Raw genomic sequence first — 21186 nt, forward strand, 5'->3', positions numbered from 1 at the left:
TCTTTCTTTCTTTCTTTCTTTCTTTCTTTCTTTCTTTCTTTCTTTCTTTCTTTCCTTTTTCTTCTTCTTCCCATATGTTCTACAGTGGTAGCTGTGATCTTGTGTTGCTGATCCATGACGAATTACATGGCACTAGCTCTTTTTCTTCTTTCTGAACAATCAGTAGTTTCAGTTCTCTTTTGTTGTGTTATACATAACTCATACAGCTGACGGACATGTGCTAGTCTCCATGTCTTTTTTATTTTTTATTTTTTGGTAAACACAGACAACAAACCATCACAGATCGAGTTGGTGCAAACCCCCATGTGGAAGGGTGCCAGCTGAGAAATACCGGAGCTGCAAGGGTTAGATACTGGATTTATGTATTTATTTTTATTACAATAATAATAATTATATTTATTTTAATGTGTATAATAGGAGGGGGAATAAATGATTGGAATAAAGTGAGCTTGTGGACTTTGCCTAGCTGAAAGGGGTGAGCTGGCTTAACGAAGATGAAAAGCCAATTGACTGAAAGTCCCTTTGGAATGAAAGAAAGAAGAGCTTGCACTAAAAATGATGTATTTCCAGGAGACGAAGCATAGCATCTGTGGGGAAAGGCAAGTGGGACATTCTGGGGAAGGTGCTGAGGAATGCAGGCAACTGCTCAAAGAAATCCTCATTGGTCTTAGTCAAAAAAGATGCATGTATGAAGTAGACAATAAGCTTGATTACTAAAAATCAGGATAAAAGAATGATGCAAATAAAACTTGAAAGGCTGAAATGGAGAGCAAAGGGCATCAGGGGAAGCTGTCCCCAGGCGTGCTGGAAGCAGCACAGATGAGGATGGCTGTGCTGAGCCAGCATCAACTGGGAGATGAAAAAAACAGATGGGAAAATTGATGTGGGACTAAACTACCTAAAAAAATGTTTGGAGAAAACCAGAATGGATGTCAGTAACAACAGCAATAGTCAGCTACAAGAATGCGAGGTGGGAAAGGACCAGCAAGCAGAGATGGAGACTGGGACCTGGGCTAGGTGCCCTGGCAGGTGTGTGTCACAGGTGCCAGGCTCCTGTGGAAGAGCCACTCGCTATACCTGGTGTAGACACAGGAATCAGGGTTTGAAGTTTGTTTTGAAGTGCTGATTTTATTTATGCACTTGTACTAACAAAAGAAAGAAATGCCTAGAAGGTTATTAAGTCAGGTCAGACATCGTGGGAATGATATGATGAAAAAGATTGTGGGCAGGGAAGTGCATGAGTTCTTCGTGATCTTCGGCCCTGGGGATCTGACCATTTTTTTCCAACATTTACAGCATCATACTGTTCACAGTGCGGAAACCAACTACCCCCGTGCACTCGATTCATCTCTCAACAATCATTTAAAGCATCATGTTAAAGCTTCATAAGGATGCAGTGCTTTTAAAAACAATTATTTGATCACTCTGGGGATGCCTCATTGCAGCAGTTTGAATGAACAATGAAACTTCATCGTGTTTAGAGGGGTAACGTGGTACCCACGGCTGCCATCGCTGGGGTGAGCGATGGGGAACCACATCCGTGTCCCAGCGCAAGGCTCTTCCTTGTCATGAAGCCCGTCCTCCGATCTGGGGAGTGCAAATTACATTGTAACAGATATAACCTGCAGATAAATATTATCAACAAAGGAAAAGAAGATTAACTTCTTGCCTGGAGGCAATGTTTGAAGATTTTACAGATTTTGTACCTGCTAAAGCCGGCACTCGGGGAACAGCGGGGAGATACGGCTCGTGATACACTAAATAAACCAGCACCATTTTTCATTAGACCTTGCTGGATATGCTCTCCTTTCAAGGTGGTGCATCTGTGAGCTGGATGCTTCTGGAGCAGAAGCTGTTTTCAGTGCTCACCAAGGAGCTGTTTACCTCTATTTTTGTTCAGAGATCTTTGGCAGAGGGAAAATCCCCCCCTTTCTTGCACAGTTGATGTACTGGGGCTGCTTCCAGTCACGGTTTGGGGTTGGCGTTGGATCTGAGCCCTTAGAAGTAGGACCGGGCTGATGTATTTCATGAGGATGTGCTTTTGGCTGGTTTAGTGCTTGCGCTAAGCATCAGAGGCCGGTGATCATGCCTTGCTTTTCAGCTGGAACATCTGGTTTAGGATGGGAATAATTTTATTTTCTGGCTTGAGTGGTGTAAAAATGTGAACGTCAGAATAGAAATTTAGCCTGTGTGTTAAAGCTGCCCGGGGTCTATCTTGATTCTCCAAGACAAGTGATTTCAAGGTAAAACCAGAGAGGGCTGTTTGCATGAAATCTCATGGAGCGGGCTCCCTGGGGAGGCATTGGGGTCCTCATCCCGGAGGAATTTAACAAGGAATTTAATGTTTGCTCTCCCCAAGGACTTTGGTGGGCTGGGCTGAAATAAATGATTGCTGACTTTTCCCTTAATTCTTCAACTTGCTGCCCAATTCCTATCTCATTTGGCAGAAAAGCGGAGCTCGCCGGAGGTATTACACTTCCACGTGCTATGAGGACAGCTGGCCGAGCAGAGGAGAGAGACCTCTGAGCAGCACTCCTCTGCAGGAAAGGCTGAAGTGTTTGCAAAGCCCTTATTAGACAGGGAAACTGCACGGAAGAGCAAGTGCCAACCTGAACAGAGAAAACATGAGTTATTTAATAAGTTTTGCAACCCAAAGCTGTGCATGGGATGAGCTCAGCCAACACTGACGGGAGAAACTGCTCTGCTCAAGGGTTTTTGGGGATGGAGATCTCTGGCAGAGCTTGGTGCACTCATGTTCTTTCCTGGGATCAGCCCAGACGCAGTGTGAACCTGCTTGTTTGCCCTTGTGAATTTTTGGGGATAAGCAGCCTGCAGGGGTCTCATCCCCATTTTGTGCATTGCTCTTGATTAACAGAGCCCTGTGCTCGCTGCAGAGCCTGGGACACTCGGTTTCATTCTCTGGTACTTCTGAAAGCCCGGGTACCATTACATATGGGACCAGGCAACTCCTCAGGATGGGTTTTGGCAGAAGAGGCTCTGGCAAGTCAGGTAGCAGGGGAGATGCGCTGGGTGACACGATGCACGCGAAGGGGACTACGAGCTCCAGGTGAGATAAGGAGAATGATGGTGTTTAAGGACCAGAGACGGCCGTACCTGCAGCCCCATGCTGAAGCAGGAAAGTTTTTGGTCTTGGAAAAGCAGCTTGTTCAGTGCAAGCCTCAGCCATGCAGCAGAATTAGCAGCTTAGCCCCGGGCGACGGCTGGATTGACAAACCGGCCTCTCATGTCCACAGCCTGTTTTGAAAGGAATATTAAAGCGGTGACATCCATAAAACACTGGGGCTGCAGTGTTTTATTTCTTCTCAAGAGCTGCTTGCAGAGGGAGACTAAAAAAAAGGGACGCTCCATCAAACCCCCCTCCCCACAGACAGGCAGCAAACCACCAAATCTGCACCAGCAAAGGGCATTTCTGAGAACAGGAGGGGTTGGTGGGGGTGAGGGAAAGAGCATCCCGTGCCCCAGGGGGACTAGGGGTGAGGCTGGAGCAAAGCAAGTAGATTTGAGTGAGGATGAGTAAGTGCCAACGCCTGCCTGGGCGATGGCAGCGGGACATGTGGATGTTCTGGGGGGGCAGAAGTTTCCCCGTGCGGCATCATCTCCTTCCCAACACTGCCATCTCCCACTGCCTGTGCCTGTAAGGGGCTGTGGGTGCATTAAACCTGCCAGCAGTCCATTCCCCTCACTGCCTGCAAATTTACGGAGTTATCCTGTGCCTGCTTCTCACTGAGGTCACGGCATGCAGCTTTCCCCGGGCATCCTCACGGGTGCAGAAAGAGACCGTCATTAAGTCCCCTAATCACTTGCCGCAGCCTGCCTAAATTCATTTCACCTATGAAAATCTAATTATAGGAAGTGGCTGTTTCAGTCATTAACGGCTGCAGGGCTTGTGGCACGGGGAGGAGGTGCCTCCGGTGCGTTCCTCCGCTGCTGTCGCAGACGTGCCACTGGGGAGATGTTCGTTGCCCTGCTCTCTCCATCACTTCCCAAACTGTCCCTGCTGAAAGCCTCAGCCCCGCGCAGTGAATCCCTGTGAGCCTTTTGGGGCTGCTCACAGCCTGAAGCAGCTCACCAAGCACCCCCTTGCTGAGGGGAAGGGTTGGTGCCCAGCGAGGCCCCTTTGGACCCAGAGAGCAATAACTCCTGGTGCAGCCTGTCATTACACTTTTTCAGGGAAACTCGTGCATCAGTGGGGGAAGGGGATGGGGGATGGAGGACAAGGAGGCAGCAACTGCCTGTGGGGAGGAAATCAGGACAGACTGCTCACATGGGAGCAGAAGTTGGCACCCAAGAGGCCCTGGGAGCCCTGACAATGGTGGTGATCCATTATATATTCAAACAAACAGCTACTCGATGCAGTGGTAAAGAAAAAAAAAATTTAATCACCCCTTAATAGCAGAGCATCTGCCAGAAGATGTTATTTATAGAGAGAAATGGCAAATGGAATTTCAGGTGGTCTACAACAGCCCTTGCTGAAAAGATGCATTACTGTTTGGCTGCATCATATCCCTGTTTTTATTTTTTTTTTATTATTTTTTTTTTCCTTGGGTCAAGAGCCTTGAGGGTTTAATGCTCACTTAACCTGTGGGTGGGTTTGATATTTCCTCCTTCCCTTTGGCTGGGTGAAAGCTCAACAACAACAACAAAAAAAAAAACTCAGCCAAGCTGAGGTTTCCTGCAGATGCATGAGCAAGCTTTTAGCGCCTGTTGTCATTTGATTTGGTTCTTTTCCAAGGGAAGAGAAGTAATTTCTCATGATGTCGTGTCCCATGTCTTGTCCCTTGGGGTGACTCTGGGTGCACCAACCAGGGACATTTGTGCCCGTGGCCCCAGGACCTCTGCCCCTGTTCCTGGTCCTTGGGGTGCACCGGGGCGGGTTAAAGTGGGGCTGATCTCACGGGCTGAAGCCAACCCATCCAATACCTGCATGGGGTGCAGGAAAATCTCCTATTTACAGTCTGCAGTGGGGGGTTATCACCACGGGTGAGTTGTCCGGCCTGCTCTGCAAACCCAAAGCCACATCAGGCGTAGCAGAGAGGAGAGGAGAGGGAGCCCTCCTCGCTGCTCTCCGCCCTGCCACGCGGTGCCCACACGCTTTGAGCAGTGGGACCTCAATGCCCTGTGGCCAGAGACCCCCACCAGCCCTTTCTCAGTCTCCTGCCTCTGCTTTTGTGAGGCTGTTGGTAACCAGGAAGGCGATAAAAGCTGATTTATCTGTTGAGAGTGAAAACACAAATAAAAAATGCCAGCAGCGCTGACAGATCCCTCCCCCCCCAGCTCCCATGAAGGCATAAAACTTTAACAAGGAAATGGAACTAAGTTTGTGCAGCGAGGTTAAAGTTGCATGAGGAACGTTTTTGTGCTCTGGTGCTGGCTGTGATCTCTGCTCAGCTGCAAATCCAGCCCTGCGCCGCCGCACGGCCCCCAGCTCCTGCAGGGGCACGGGCATTATTTCCAGCTTCATCCCAGCCCCAAAGCCCAGGTTTTGTGGTCAGATCAGCGATTTTTGGTGTGGGAAAGAGCATCTGCCCATGGGGTCCCAGCCCCGCAGGGGGTGATGCTGGCTGGGGGCACCAGGAGGCTTCCCCTGCTTGGAACCTCCCAGCCCTGTAGATGCAGCCCTGTCCCTGCGGGTCTTTTGGCAGGGATTATAAGGTGATAATTAGCTCCAAATGCTTCTGGCGGGGTTTTGGCATGATTCTCACGCATCTCTCTTCATCCTACCATAAGTAGCCAAAGTGGGAAATCTGGGCTGGTGGCTTTAGTGACACGGGTGACAAGGGCGACGAGTCCGTTTTGCCTACACAGGTCCAGCCAGGGAGCACTGGGCATCTCTTGGATGGTAGCTCACTGCTGGGCCCTTTTTTAAAGGCCTTTGGTCTTTTTTTGAAGGGTTTTGGGTGGGCTTCATCCCATAGGCATGTCAGAAGGGGGTTCTGGGAGGACGTCATGAGACCTGCTCAAGAGCCCACGTCCCGCCTTTAAACCCCTTTGCTTGTTACCACTTTCAAATCAAACGTATTCTCATCTCCTTGGCTGAAAGACAATATTAAAGGGATATTGCGTTTCACTCGATGAGATGAAAAGAGATGTAATTCATGTCAATTAACTGAAAATCAGAGGGAACCCTGGTGGAGCCGTGTCAGGAGGGCGCGCTGAAACACACAAGTATTTTTGCTGCAGAGGGATGAGGATCCTGCAAAACTTTCTTTCTTTCCTTTTTTTTTTTTTTTTTTTTTTTTTTGGCTCTTTTTCAGTGCCTTTGTACTTCACAGGTGCCTTTGGATGCCCGCTGCCCCCAGTGGGTGCCGAGCTGCCCGGGGAGAGGTGGGCTGGTGGGGCTGATTTTAATTCCCCCCTAAAACACCGCTGCTCTCCCCAGGGAATGCTGCCGGGGTGCTCCCGGACCCGTGGGCTGTGTGGGGCTGTGCCCGGGGTGGCAGCCGGGGCTGGCTCAGCCCTGGCAGGATGTGGCTGGTGGCACAGGATGCTCCCACGGGGCCTGGGTTTTGGAGGTGAGGATGTCAGTAGATGGAGCTGTTTATTAATGTTTCCCGGTAATTTACAGTGCGTAAGGATGCTTCGGTGCCATGTGGGCCCGTGCCTTGCTCAGCACCAGGGAAACACCCGCTGGGGTCCCTCTGTCCCCAGGCTGTCCCACGGTCCCTGCTGCCTCTGTTACCCCTGGGCTGGGTGGCTGAGAGCAGGAGGGGACAGCAGGGTCCTCAGCTCTCCTCTGGGACCACAGGTTGTGCAGTACCCGGTGCTGTGTGGGGACCTGTGATGTGCTGGAAGGTGGCAGGAGGTGTCCGGAGGTGGCAGGACACGGTGGCCATGCAGCACAGTGGGATGGAGATGGGGCAACTGCTCTTGCAGAGGAACAAATTGAAACCAATTTAAATCAGAGCTCTGTGGCCACCCGAACACAAGTTTTATCCTCAAAGAGCAGCAGAGATGGGTGATGTCCTTGTCACCACGGCTGGGTCACCCAGCAGATGCCACCCTACCCAAACACTGCCTGTAGCATGGGGTCTGCTCCATTTACCCACGTACTTTCCCTAAATACCCCCATCCTGTGCTACCCCCATTGTGCACGCACCTGCTGGTCCCTGTTCTGTCCTGTGCAACATTTTCCACCAGATTACACTTCCTGTAAGAGCTGCGTTGCTGTAGTGCAGCTGCTAAGGCAAATCTGTGTCAGGGTCACCCCTTGGTGGCATGGACGTGGGACACTCTGAGGCTGGACATGTCCGAGGGTGGCAGAGCCTCGTTCCTCACGTCATCCAGGTCTGTGCTCTCCTCCGTGCAGGCATCTGGGAAATTATCCCCGGCTGCCACAACACTAATTTTAATTTTAAAGAAATGAGCCATGAACTGTTGAAAATAATAATTTTCAATATGAACACCTGAGAGGCTGCTGTGGATATCTGCCAATATATTAATTTTATCTTAAATTCCACCAGGCCGAAAATCTGCTTGTTAGCGAGATGGAGGAGAAATACGTCGAGATGCGAGCGGGGCAGCTGGGGAAGAAGAGAGGAGAACCGAGTGTGGTGGGGCTGGGGGGAGGCCTGCCCTCCTGGGAAAAAGCAGAAAGCTGGGAAAGTGGGAGAGGGAAACCTTGGAGGACAGAATAAAGAAAATTATGCAAAATCAAGAGGAAGAGCTCAATTTTTTATGCACTTGAGTATTTTGCTGGTAGTGCTCACAAACTTTGGCCAAGGAAACCTTTAGGGGGTGTTGAGTGAAGCGTACAAAAGGTGCCATGGAGGAGCCTGAGGTCACCCCACCACTGTGACTGAGCCAGCCACGAAGAGCAGCACCACCATGGGAGAGATCTTTAGGAGGCATGCTTGGATTAGTTTGGGGTTTTCTTTTCCATCCAAAGCATTGGAGAGCCCTTTGGAGCCACTGGGTTTGCTCTTTTAGGAAAGTGCCGTGACCGTTGTGCAGGGCTGAGAGGTGGCTACTTCAGCACACACGTTAATCAACACACTAATTTTCTTGGAAATGGCTGTTTTGGCCATTTTGTCAGTTTGCTGCTGGCTGCCCCTCAGATGGCTGCAGTGGTGTGGGTATGAGAAATGCTGGTGGGCATCTTCTTGTGCGCCTCCGGGCACAGCAGGATGCAGAGTCCGCCCCTCCTTTCCATCACTTGAATACCCAAAGACATCACAAAATCGATGATTTTGCTGTGTAAGAGCAGGTCGAGTGGCCTTCTAATGGCCCTGTGCACCAGCTGGTCCCCAAAGAGCTCATAAACCACTGTCACATGCTCCAAAGATGTGGCAGGTGTGTGACACGCACTACAGGACAAAGTCTTGGGGTGTGATAAGTGGGATATATATGGGATTGCCAGAACCCAGCCCCGTGTGTCAGCACGGCGTCAGCAGTTACTCCACCAAGCATTAAAATTTCAAGAAACCAGGGAACTATGATTCTGTGACTCTGTGATTCTGTGAACTATTTCCAACAGGAGCCTCCTAGGGCGTGCACCGTGGCCAACGTGGTGCTCCTGCTCCTGCACACCCACGCTTCTCCCCTCGCAGCTGTGTTGCAGAGGCTGTGATCATCGCAAGGGGCTTTTGGGGTGCTCTCCCATGCCGATGGTGCCCCTGCAGCACCTCTCACCCCTGTCTCATCCCCACTGCTGTGGAGCCCAACACGGCGCGAGGGGATGCTGAGACACGTTTCCATGGAGCAGCCGAATCCGAGCTGGATTTTCCCCTGAGTGCTGATAAAGTGCTGGGGTTGCTGTAGCAACATGTTTGGAGGTAAAAAAACAAACCAAAACAAAAACCCCAAACCAAAAACCAAGGTGGGGAGGGAGTTTTTAGGAGGGGGAGAGTTTAGTGGCAAGCCCAGGATACTCAGCCTGGGGGTGGCAGCAAATTGCCCAGGACATCGGTGTGGCGCGGGGCTGAGCTCACTGCTCCCTGTATCCATAAAATTAAATTATTTTTTTCCACCAGATTCTCAAAAGCTGAAGAGCAAGGTTTTGACCTGCTTGCTGGTTTATTGCAGGGCTGGAGGTGGGTTTTCTCCCAGACTTGGCAAATTGGCCGGATCCAGGGACACCCCAGGGGCTGCCACGCCGGTGGCTGGTGGGTGCAGTGCTGCAGAGGTCCTGTGGCCACCCCACATGGGAAATCGCTGACATTTTGGGTTTAGGTTCATCCACACAGGGCTTTTTTTTTTTTTTTTTTTTTTTTTTTTTTTCCTACACTTTGTAGGTGAAATATTTTGCTTCCCCTTTCTGCTTTATATTCAACATTTTTATGGAAAAAAAAAGTACAGGTGTGGTTTGTGAGCGGTGGTGTTTGCGGGGGCTTTGCTCGATGATGCTCAGCAAAGCTTCCAGGCTGCCGTCGGGACCAGAGGTGATGCTGGGCGTCCTCTCTCGAGCTGTTCCCAAACTCAGCAATTGCGAAGCAGTCCCAGGAAATCCCTTTCCTGGGGCTAGAGCAAAGCTGACTGCAGTCATCTTCAGCAGGTTTTACAGCGAGCGCTGTGGGTTTTTCCAATTTGAGTCCCAGGAGCGCAGTCCTGAATTCCCTGCTCATTTATCTGCTTTTTTCCTAATTCCTCCTGAATGCTTCCCTCTCAGAGTATATAACGGTGGTTAAGAAATAACATGTTCTGGAGGGCTTTTGCTCCCAGCTGAATGATGTTGTATAACTAATGTGATCCTGAGCAGGGCTGGCACTTATTCTGCAGGCTCTGGGAAGCTGCCCAGGTCTCCCGCCCCTGCCAGGTGCCCTTGGGTACCCAGCTGAGTGGCACAGGGACAACGTGGGCTGAGCCCTGCCCAGGCTTGGTGTCGAGGGTGGAGATCTGGGTTGTGTTCAGCGGTGGTGATGCAGGAAAGCAGAGGAGATGCAGCTTCCACCTCTGCTCAGTGAGCTTTCCTTCCTTAACACTTCACCTACTAATAACATGCTGCTGGGGTTGTTTTGCCTTTGTATTTTTGCTTTGCGGAACAGCCTTGGTCTTTGCATGATATATATCTTAATAGCACCTTGGATAAAGCAGAATACTGCTAATTCCATATTATGGGATTATTATGAACTCATATGAATTAATGATGCTTATAAATATAGTCCCATTGAAATCCTTGACACTGCATATTAACCTGGTAGCTGAGCCATAAAATGCAATGCGTATTAAAAATCAGCAGCCTGCACTTCCAGAGCTTTCTAAATAGCCGGTCTTCTTGTGACATATCTGGCGTGAGAGGGTTCTGAAAATCCTAGAAGAAAGTATGACCACTTTTATCACGAGGGCAATGCGTTTATACCGGAGACCTGTCACTTGGCTCAGCGGGTTGGATAGATATTAACATATTTAATGCCTTTTTTAGTAGGGTCTGCCAGGCTGCACACAACCACAGGGTGAGGCATCTGCAGCAGTGAATGTGGGCGATGTGCCGTGGAATGTCCTGATCTGGGGATCAGGAAGCACGGGGCTCTGAGAAGTCTCTCCACCACCCCACTATCTCCTCATTTCTGTTATTAAATCCTACAGCCCCAGTTTTTAATCCATCTCTCTTAACAGCCCATCCAAATCCCACGTTTGCGTGCTCTGCTCGCCGTGCAGGAACAAGAACCTGGCTTTCACATGCCCACCAGTTACCTGAGCATCCTACTGAGGGACCTGCGCGTGCTGCTCAGGTAACCACTTCTGAGCATTGCTTCGGACCCTTTCAGGTGCCAGGGAGTCGCAGTGTTTGCTGCTGACCGAGCAGATGGGGCTGGCTGCCAGCATTATTATTATTATTTTTTTTTTTCCTAAAAGCACATCCTCGTGTCAGGATTCGGGCACCTGTATGCACGTTAAGTGTGCTAGGCTAAGTGTGCAAGCAGAGGGAAATACTGAGCTTAGGGAGCTGGGATAGGCACTGGGATGGGCAGGGGGCACTGGTGCCCTCCTGCCCTCATTACAGCATCTACTCCATTTGCATCCTTAATTACTATTTTTATGCTAATTAGGCTTGTTCTCGCTGTCACTGTTTCGAGCTCCAGCCTTGGCGTGCTATAAAGATAGTCTGGATGCAACCAAAATATTGCCATGAATATTCATCCCTGCCCGTCTCAGAACTGTTTCCCTTCGTCTGTTTGCACGCCTTGCGTGTTTTGGTTTCGGTGTTGGGCAAGGGAGTTCGCAGGCAGGACTGCCAGTCAAAACAGAGCCTTTTGTGGGATCCTTGCAAAAAAGCAGTGCTTTTGGGTTGGCAGCCAAGCTGATGGTGCCCAGAGATCTGCTCCATGAGCCGCCGGGGCTGGGTGCTCCCTATGGCACCCGCCTCTGTCCCAAAAACCCGCATGGAGGGAGCTGGCCCGGCGGCTGCTGGTCCTGTTACAGGTGCTGAGGGGTCCTGTGGGTGTCTGCCAGCCCGGGGGGTTCATCCTCCTCCTTCCATAAATAAGCGGAACATTAAATGGGACATGGTAGGGCAAATTTGTCACCTGCAAACCTGGGCTGAGCAGAGAACCCCAGAGCAGCACATCCAAATTGCCCGAGAGGTGCTTTACCCCTGCCTAACGCTGGCTGTTGTACTTCACCCAGATTTACCCAGGAGGAGGTGATGGTGTGTGTGTGCCTGACCCATTTACACGCCTGGTGGGTGCCCTGGCTCCATCATTCAGCCACTGCTGGCAGCGTGCTCTGCAGGGCTCAATTTGGGCAAAGAGGGCACCGAAGTTAACTCCAGCTTGCTGTAAATGGAGCCGATAGATGGTCCTGAGCCTCCCACTGACCTGTCTGGGAGGAAATGGCCTTAAAAATAACCTGTAATGGTGAGGGGGTTTTGAGTCTGGCTCTGGTGCCACTAGCCTGTAACCCGCTGCCTGTGCTGCTGGCATCTCCCTCCTGCGCAGCCCCTGAAGCCAAACTTGGGTGTTTGTAAAAAATATTTTATTATTAAATTGATTCTTTTTCTAATGAGAATTAAAGGACTCTTCCTGCTGTATTTATCATGCCACGCAAGGGGAAGGCCACTCTTGTCCTGCAGAACCCCTGCCCCAGGTGTCAAGGAGTGTTTTCCACCTGCAGATGCACAACTCCATCTGCATCCACCTGCACGTCTCATCTTACCCACGGCAGCAGGAGAAGAGCATCCCCCAAACCGTGACAGATCCTGGCACACGCGGGACATCCCGCTGCTGCTGCCACCGCCCTGCTGCCTGCAGGTCCCAGCTCGGAGCTGGGTGGAGAACCCCTGGCTCTGGGATGCGGGTGGAGCTGCGAGGACGTGCTGCATCCCCGAGGTAATTCGGGAGGCTGGCAGCCAGCTCTGGACCAGTTTAAAGGGGGTGCTGGAGATGGGGCTGTCCCAGCAGGATGGATGCAGTGCCCTGCACCAGCTGCAGCATGTTCCCATCGCACGCGGTTGCTTCATGCATTCCAGGTCTCTCATCTCCCATTTCCCTTCTTCTCTCACCACACCCCCATCTTGTTTCAAAATTGGTATTTATTTTAAATGAAGTGAGCTTCTCTTCAAACAAACCCAAGCCATGGATGCTATAATTAGCAGGATGTAGTAATTTTTCTTCGAGCATAATTGGAAGGTTTGCCATTTAGGGATAATACTTAAACTCTCCTATTTTATGGCTCATTTGCCAGAAAATGCCTGTGAAGCTAACAGCTTTATCAAACCTTATCAATGGGTAAAGAGTGTCAAAGGAGGGTGTTTGTGCTATCTGGTGTTAAACGTGGCGCTGCTGCTGTTTGGTCTTCTCATTTAACTAACTTCTGCTAATTGAATAGTCTTCCATGGTTGTTTGGTGATAACAAGCTCCTAAAGCACACCTGAAAACCGGCACAAAGAGCCATTGCAGGGCCTGAGGATTTCCATCTCTTCCTGGTGGGGCTGATTTGGGGCTGGGGTAGTTTTTTGGGGACGCCCTTGGTGGCTGACCACCTCCCTCGGCCACCCTCAGAGCTGTGCTCAGCACCAGGAGGGGACCCAGCCCCAGCCCCAGCCCCAGCTGGAGCAAGCCCAGAAAGGTGCCCAGGGCGGGTTATCCTCATTATCTTCTAGGCTAATTAGCAGGACTTATTCTCCCTTTCTAAAGAGCTCAAATTGAATGTTCCTGATGGGTTCTCATGGTGAAGCTCCTCCTCTTTCTGAGGGCATAAAGGCACCTTTACCATGTTTTTGCTCCCTGCTGAGCCTCGAGGCAGGAGAGCAGGGGCAGTGGGGGCCAGCTGAAATCCAGCCCTGATCTTGCAAGGGGTGCAGTCGCGCTCCTGGGTCTTCTTGAGCATTGTGGCCATGGTGAGTGCTGAGCAGGAGGGCTTCCTTGGGGTCTCTTTGCTGAAAATACGCTTCAGGGCTTGAAAGTATTTCTCAGAAAGTGATCTGAATTGCATTAACTTCTAATCCCCTCCTTTTTTTTTTTTTTTTTTTTTTTTTTTTTTTTTTGAGGCTTTTCTGGCTTCAGTGGAGATTTATGAAGTGCTGTGGCCTTGGCAAAGATCAATAGATAGCCTGTTAAACAAAGACTCAAAATTTACTGTTTGGATGATTTCAGGGGAAAAAAAAATAACTTGAAGTATTTAATTTAATATTGAGCTAAGTTTCGTAACAAGGAGGGACAGAGCCCCCATCCTGAATGAAATGTGGAATTTTTATTCCTAGACTCCCTGAAGCATTTAATTAACATCTGAGGAGTTATGTTTGTACAGCTTGGTGACAAAGCTGCAATAGTGGAGCAGGGGGTGGGAGGCTCCAGCTCCTGTTCTCTGCTGTTGCAGTGGGGCTGTGCCCACCGCCTTCCTTAACCCACCCAGAGCCACCCAAAAACCGGGCAGATGTCCTCCCTCTCTCCTCCCCCCTCACCGAAAGAGCTCTCCTAGCCTTTCTCTTTTAGATTATTAGAAGCCTTCTCTCAGTTTCCAGCCTGAAGGTGTTGTGACCAGCTTGTCCTGATATCTTCCCCTCACTGACACCTCTGCTTTGTGCCAAGCTCTAGTTCCTCGTGCAAGGTTTGGCCTTCTGCAGGGCTCCTTCCTTTCCCCTGTGCCCAAACACTTCAGGTTTTCATTGTCTCCAACCCTGGGCCATCTTTGGTCCCTCTGTGTTCCTGGGACACCTCAGCTAACGGAGGGCACTGCCTTGCTGGGGGGTTCAGCCTGAGGCCATGGGCTGGGTGCTTGGTGATCCTCCAGTGCTGAAAATCCGCCTCTGATACCAGAAATTCATCTCAGCAAGGGGGCTCGGTGATGCTCCAGACCTTGCTTTGACCCTTCCCGTGGGCAAAGCCATCCTGAGCAAATCCTTTGACCGGAGCCTGTTTATTAGCTCAGCGGGAGTGAAAACCTGCCAAGAACGTGGAAGGGAAGCAGGGGAGCAATCCTCTTTTATCTCCTTGGAAATAATGCGGCCAGGAATGCTTGCTCCTTCTTGATGCTTTAAATTTATGAAAGTGAACAATAATTTTGCAGCCTCTGAGAGTGAAATGTGGGGGGAACAAACGCACCTTATTGACTTTTTTAGCTGGAGCAGTGCAGGGAACATTACTTTGAGCTGCATCGTGCTAAGCTCGAATCCCAGGAGATGTCTTTGTTGATGCATAAGCTGTGACCTAAAATATTGACTTTATAAAGTAATTGAATCCCACAGTCATGTTTCAGATGAAAAGCGCTTGACAAATGACTGTAGGAAGGAGCCGAGCCTGAAGACCTGGGCGCAGATGTGCTGGGATTTACTCTGCTTGTCTCCTGCCTGCCTCTCCAGAATAAAGTTCCCACCAGGTTCTTGGCCCGATCCAGGCTCTGGGTGGATTATGGGGACCACAGAGGTAAGTCACACGAATCCCTTTCCTTTCTTCCCAGGAAGAAGGGTAATAAATCCTTCTGGATGTATGAGAGGTGGAGGCAGGGCCCGTGGAACTCATACAGGGGGTGCGTGACCAGGAAAATGGGGGCATAGCAGGTTTCTGTGGGTGCTGAGCTTGTTCTGACACTCCTTGATTTGCCTTTGCCCATGTGTGGCAATATCTTGGTTCTGCACAAAATGAATTTCAGAGGAAGTCCTGGCCCCAAATCTCTGCTTTGCCACGGTGTGACCTGTGCTCATGCTGTGTCACCGCTCAGAGCACAGCGTGCCCTGGAGAGGAAAGCGGGGACCCAAATGGAGCTGTTCCAAAACTAAAAGACCTTGGCAAGACTGATGAGGAAGAGGAGGAATAGTGCTGGTTCACAGGTGCAATGGCTCTGCCTCACCCCGAGCCATCCCTCTGGGGCTGAGGGCTGCAAAGGGCAGATGCTGGAGGAGGACTTGTGCTGTCGGGGAGACGTGGTTTAGCACCCAGCACTGTGGCCCAACAAGAATCCCCTCCTTCTTCAACCCTTCAAAACAAATTTCCCTTCTTAATTTAAGAGGGCATAATTATATCATTATTTCAAATGGCTCTATTTAAACAAGGCCTTATTTTTGACTTATAAATTGTTACCTTGCTCATCCCACGATGACTGTTTTTCTTATAAGTACGTTAACCTCTCCGCTTTCTTTACTCAGCCGTTTTGCATAATGTTATAATAAGCATTTAAATAACTGTAAAGGTTCCATCAGCTCTTGCTTTCATATCTCACCTGTTGCCATGACAACTGGCTATCCTTCTCTGTCTATTTTACCTTTTTTTTTTAGATTTGGGCTTCTCAGTCCAGTGCCGTTAAAATCGAGTTAGCTCCGTCCCTCGTTCGCACGCGGCGCTCGGTGCGCGTTGGCTCTGTGCCGCTCCACGATGAGGATCTTCACTGCTGGCTGCTAGCGAGGAGGCTTTGGGCTGGGAGACAGGAGTGTATCTTTCAATTTTCACAGCGTGCTTGGGGACAGGGAGATCTGCAGCAGTAACTACTGGGATGAGGGGCACCGGGGTGAAGTTGGAGTGGGCGCAGTTGGTTTCAGAACTCTGCAAGGTGCCCTTGTGGCAGCGCGGCCACGAGGGAATGGCACCGAGTCCCTCGCAGAGAAGTGCGATGATATTTTTGTCAAGGCACTCATTTAATATGATTCTTAATACCCTATTTCTCCATTTAAAAAGAAATAATCTGACAGCATCCTAATGTAGTCGGGTAAATATAGATCTGTCAGACCCAGACCACGGGCTTGTAAACAAATGCCAAAAGTTAATGCAAATGGCTAAAATGAGCCTGGGAAGGACTGATTCAATGGGGCTGTCTGCTGTGGGCGTGAAGCTCCAGCTTGTCCGGGGACATAATCTCTCCTGGCAAAGCAGGAGTGAACAGAAGGCAGCAGGGAAGGCTCGCAGTTCATGCCAGTCTGCATTTCCATCTGGAAGTAGGTGCTCTTAACGATGATAAAATGGCAAACGAAGGAATTCCAGAGAGGCTGCTCATTTTTATTTTTATTTTTCCTCATGCCCAAATATAACATGTTGATGCAGTGCCTCTTGGGAGCAGCGCAAGGGATGCAGATGGAGCACGAGACAAACCCAAACCCTGAGCACACAGGGCAACCCAAGCTGCTGGCATTTCAGTGCTGTTTATTGCGAAGGCAGGGGAGCATCTGCTTGTTTGGCCTCTGCTTTGGGGGAAGTCTCCACGCACCGATGGGGTGGGTTCTCCTGGGCTATAGGAAGGGGTAAGCTGTGGGGCTCCTTTTCTGTTGGACTTGGGGCTCAGAAGTTGAAATCATTGGATTAAGCGAGAGGAACTGCCCCAGGGGAGGAAGAGGTGGGTTGTGAAAGAGCCAAATATTCCTTAAAGCCACTCAAGCTGAGCTGGCCCACTCAGGGTTTAGACCATTTCCCACTGGCCACCACAATCACCCTGATCACTTCTGACTGCTAAGACTGGTCACGCACCCAGCAACAGCAGGCACATGGCCAGGGGCTGGTGCAAGTCTATAGCACAAGTTTTATTTTATTCTATTTTATTATTATTATTATTATTTATCTCTAGTTTGCTTCTGCAGGAGGCTGGTGCATTTGTTCATGGGGGTTTGTGCTCTATACCTACATATCTGCATCTCTGCAAAGTTCAGGACATAAATTTCTTGTTTGTTCTGATATGATATTTGGGGCAGGAAAAGGAGAGGGCATTTTCAGTCACTGAAATTTCACTTATGCTTATCCACGTGGCATCTCTGGCTCCTCAGTACCTGAAAGGACCAAGTGCAGTGCTGGCGGAGGGATGCCACGAGACTTTGTTAGCAGTGTGCACTGTGTGAGCGAGGCATATGCACTGGATGACCCGTGTCTGCTGGTGATGTGCTCTGTGCCTTCCCTCGCAGGAATCCCGTTTCCTGGCACAAAGGCAGAAATCCAAGCAGGGGCTGAGTTAATAGAGATGGACACACAGATGTGCCTCGTCTGCCTTTCCCCGTAGAAGCACTCGGTGTGTCTGGTTAATTCATCTCGCCCGGCGTACGCTGACAGAGCAGCTTTGCTGAAACACGCTGCTTGGGAGCTGGCTGTACACTGGCCAGTCATGTTTAATATGTACACTTGTAATTGCATCATTTATTAAATCAAATGGCTTAATGCATTTCACAGCAGTGACGTGTGACCAGCTGTATTGCTGCTGCTCGCTTGAAGGCTTGCTTCAAAACAAGTGGGGAAAGTTCTGGTCATTTGGGTCGGACCTAAAGCCTGGCGGTGTCCTGTGCAGGCACTGCTTGCTTCTGGTGCCTGCTGGTGGGTGCTCTTCCCTTCCTTATCCTCTACTTTAATTTCTGCATGGTGCCCACTCCTTGCAGACCCACCAGGGCTGTGGGATCTGTGAAATGACTCCGAGCGGTGTCCACATCACTGTCCCTGCCGATACATCGGGGCTGATGAACCCCGTGGGTACCAGAACACTTTGCATACTTTGTGCATGAATAGTCTTCCTCTTTGGGGACTGGGAATTTTTTTCTTTTCCTTGGGAGGTGCACAACTGTTTCCCATCCTGACTGTGCATGCGTTTGGGTAAGGTTTGCAGAAGGGATGTCTGCGAGGATCCAGTAGAATGGAATTAGGGTGAAGGGAAGGGTGAGGATAGTGAAGGTGGGAAGGAAAAGGTGGGTGAGGCAGGGCAAGGACGGGCATTCAGCCAGTCTGAAGGCACTAACACAGATCCTGCTGTTGTATGTTTGCTTTAAGATGTTAGTGAACCTGGGGCTTGGGTTTCACTCACATTTTCAGTGGTCCCCCAAACCCAGCCTGCTCCATGCAGGGCTGATTCCTGTGTGCCTCTGCAAATAAGCCAGCTCAGATGCCATCTGTGTGCAAGGTATAGCTGCTAATGCTGGGGCTGAGCTAAGTGTCCTTTACGGATTGTTATCCATCTGGTTTGCCCAGATATCTGCCAAATGGAGTACCCGTCAATGGCTGGGGAGGGGATTTGGCTTTGGTTTCTCCAGGCTCCAGAGCAGCCTGGGGAAATGCCCAGCGTGAGTGAGAGTGCTGGCTTTGGACACGAGTCCTTTGGGGTGGAGGTGAGGACCTGGGGAGGCTGAGCCTGGCACAGGCAGCCTGGGAGGGGCAGGAGAGCTTGCGAGCAAGCCGGGGGAAGGCAGGAGGGGTGGGACGGATGTGTGCCTTCTAAGGGCACTGTCCTCTTGCACTGGGACAGAGCTGCTGTGCTGGGCAGCCTCAGGCAGTGTTTGTGTGGAGCTCCACGAGGTGGGACTGAGTCGCTAATTTTTGTTCATGTTGTCTGAAAAGTGATGTTTTTGGAGGAGACCTCTGGATGTGGGGAATGCTTTCCCCATGGTCAAGACTTTTCACTATTTGAGGAAATAAATCAGGAAAAGAGAGGGAGGCATCACGCAGCAAAATAAAATGTAATCACAACTTCAGGAAAATCTTTTCATATTGATTACCCATATCTTCAGTGTCTGTCTTTTTAATTTTTTGTTTGTTTGTTTTCTGGGGAAGAAAAAACCCTTCCCAGCTGCTGCTCTGACTGGCACTGCTTCTCTCTTTGCAGGTCTGGGAAGCTGCAGCTTTCCCTGACAGAGTTCTTACCTTTTCACCAGGTTCTGCCTCTTGAAGTGAGGTTGCTGGAGCTCGGCAAGGCTCTGGGTTCTGCTCCTCCCACTGTTCACACAATATAAGTGATAGACATTTATATACCTCGGATAAAAAGTGGAGGGCTGAGATTACCACCCGAGGCTGTGTGCTTGAAGGAAGCTGCACGCTCACAGCCAAAAATATAAGTTTAGGGGTTTGATGGAGGAGAATTAGCTTGCAAAGAGCAATGAGCAGAGTATGCAAGGCACAGAGGAGAGTGTAAAGGAGTGTATAAGCTGGGAGATGCATCCTCAAGGGCCGATGCTCAGCCTTCCTGTGGTAGTTGGTGGGTGCTGGTGGGGCTGAGCCACGTGTGGGGCCCGTTTTTGCCTCTTGGTGCTTCTGGCAGGGTGCAGGTGCTGCAGGATTACTGCTGTGATGCAGCTTGAAGTCTTTGTCCCGTGGCTCTGTGTTGGCAGAGTTGTCACGTTACTGAGCCGCCGCCTGCTACAGCCACTGTTCCTGTAGGGGAGTAAGGGGTGGTGTGAAAATGCTGATGGGAAAATCATTAGATTTGCTTTAATGAATTAGAGCTGTACAGGCATTTAAATATCTCACAAATCTGCTGATCAGCAAATCAAGCTAGTTAGTGTTTTTGCCCGCATGAGCGGCACATACGCACTAACAAGGTTCATTTGCTGATCTGCAAATCTACGCAGAGTGACTGCGCTGTGTAAATTAGGGGAACAGGATCATTAAAACAAACATGTCATTCTTCTGGCGGTGCTTTCATTAATAAAATAAAGCCTCAGATGGGGAAATAGTTAACTTGGTTCTCTCTGTGGGTTTGCGAAGTAGTTAAGATGCAAGTAATTAGTCTAAGTATAGACCAGGAGCCTTGCTGCGAGCGCTCCCTTTCCATGCACGTTTCTAGATGCTGAATTTTTAAAGAGGGGAAAACAATCACCTTTTTGCTGGTGCTTCAGGGTCTTTCATTTTGACCTTGCTGCTGGCTTGGGAAAGTCCATCTTGTGGCTGTGCACCTTCTGAGAGGAGGTCACAGCAGAGAGTGATGTGACTTCACAGAATACTTCACAGAATCACAGAATAGTCTAGGTTGGAAGAGACCTCCAAGATCACCGAGTCCAACCTCTGACCTAACACTAACAAGTCCTCCACTAAACCATATCCCTAAGCTCTACATCTAAATGTCTTTTAAAGACCTCCAGGGATGGTGACTCAACCACTTCCCTGGGCAGCCTATTCCAGTGACTAACAACCCGTTCAGGAAAGAAGTTCTTCCTAATATCCAACCTAAACCTCCCCTGGTGCAACTTAAGCCCATTCCCCCTCGTCCTGTCACCAGGCACGTGGGAGAACAGACCAACCCCCACCTCGCTACAGCCTCCTTTATGGTACCCGTAGAGTGCAATAAGGTCACCCCTGAGCCTCCTCTTCTCCAGGCTGAACAAGCCCAGCTCCCTCAGTCGCTCCTCCTAAGACTTGTTCTCCAGGCCCCTCACCAGCTTCGTAGCCCTTCTCTGGACTCGCTCGAGCACCTCCACGTCCTTCTTGTAGTGAGGGGCCCAAAACTGAAAGCAGTACTCGAGGTGCGGCCTCACCAGAGCCGAGTACAGGGGGACAATCACTTCCCTGGCCCTGCTGGCCACGCTGTTTCTTATACAGGCCAGGATGCTGCTGGCCTTCTTGGCCACCTGAGCACACTGCTGGCTCATGTTCAGCCGACTGTCAACCACTACTCCCAGGTCCTTCTCTGCCAGGCAGCTTTCTAACCACACATCTCCCAGCCTGTAGCTCTGTTTGGGGTTGTTGTGCCCCAGGTGCAGGACCCGGCACTTGGCCTTGTTGAACTTCATACCGTTGGCCTCGGCCCATCGGTGCAGCCTATCCAGATCCTCCTGCAGAGCCTTCCTACCCTCAAAAATTTCCTGCCATTCCTACCCTTACAAATTTACCCTTTGTAAATCATCGCTGGCATGCTTGGTGTAAGGGCCGAGTGTGCAGGCTGCAGGCTCTGAGTGCGCTCTGGCTTCACCCCATGGCTGTTCTCTGGAGCATGTTTGATGCTCAAGGCCCCTCTGATGGCAGTGGGTGCTCCTAAAAGCTGGGGCCTTACGGAAAATCAGAAGGCAGCTGGTGGTGCAGGTTGCTGCCTGCTCCATGCCCCACACTCGGCGATGCCGGTGGG

The 21186-nt window shown here is 50.3% G+C and overlaps 1 long non-coding RNA gene across 2 annotated transcripts in view; it reads left to right on the top strand.

Moving 5' to 3' along the window:
* The window catches only part of LOC118168686, a 36351-nt gene that overhangs the window by 7817 nt on the left and 7348 nt on the right, over nt 1-21186 (top strand). For both annotated transcript variants that reach the window (XR_004751733.1, XR_004751732.1), the window contains exon 3: nt 13225-14819. This is a non-coding gene — a long non-coding RNA (uncharacterized LOC118168686). The remainder of the gene's footprint in view (nt 1-13224; nt 14820-21186) is intronic.

The sequence above is a fragment of the Oxyura jamaicensis genome, chromosome 5 (assembly GCF_011077185.1).
Source record: "Oxyura jamaicensis isolate SHBP4307 breed ruddy duck chromosome 5, BPBGC_Ojam_1.0, whole genome shotgun sequence".
NCBI lineage: Eukaryota > Metazoa > Chordata > Aves > Anseriformes > Anatidae > Oxyura > Oxyura jamaicensis.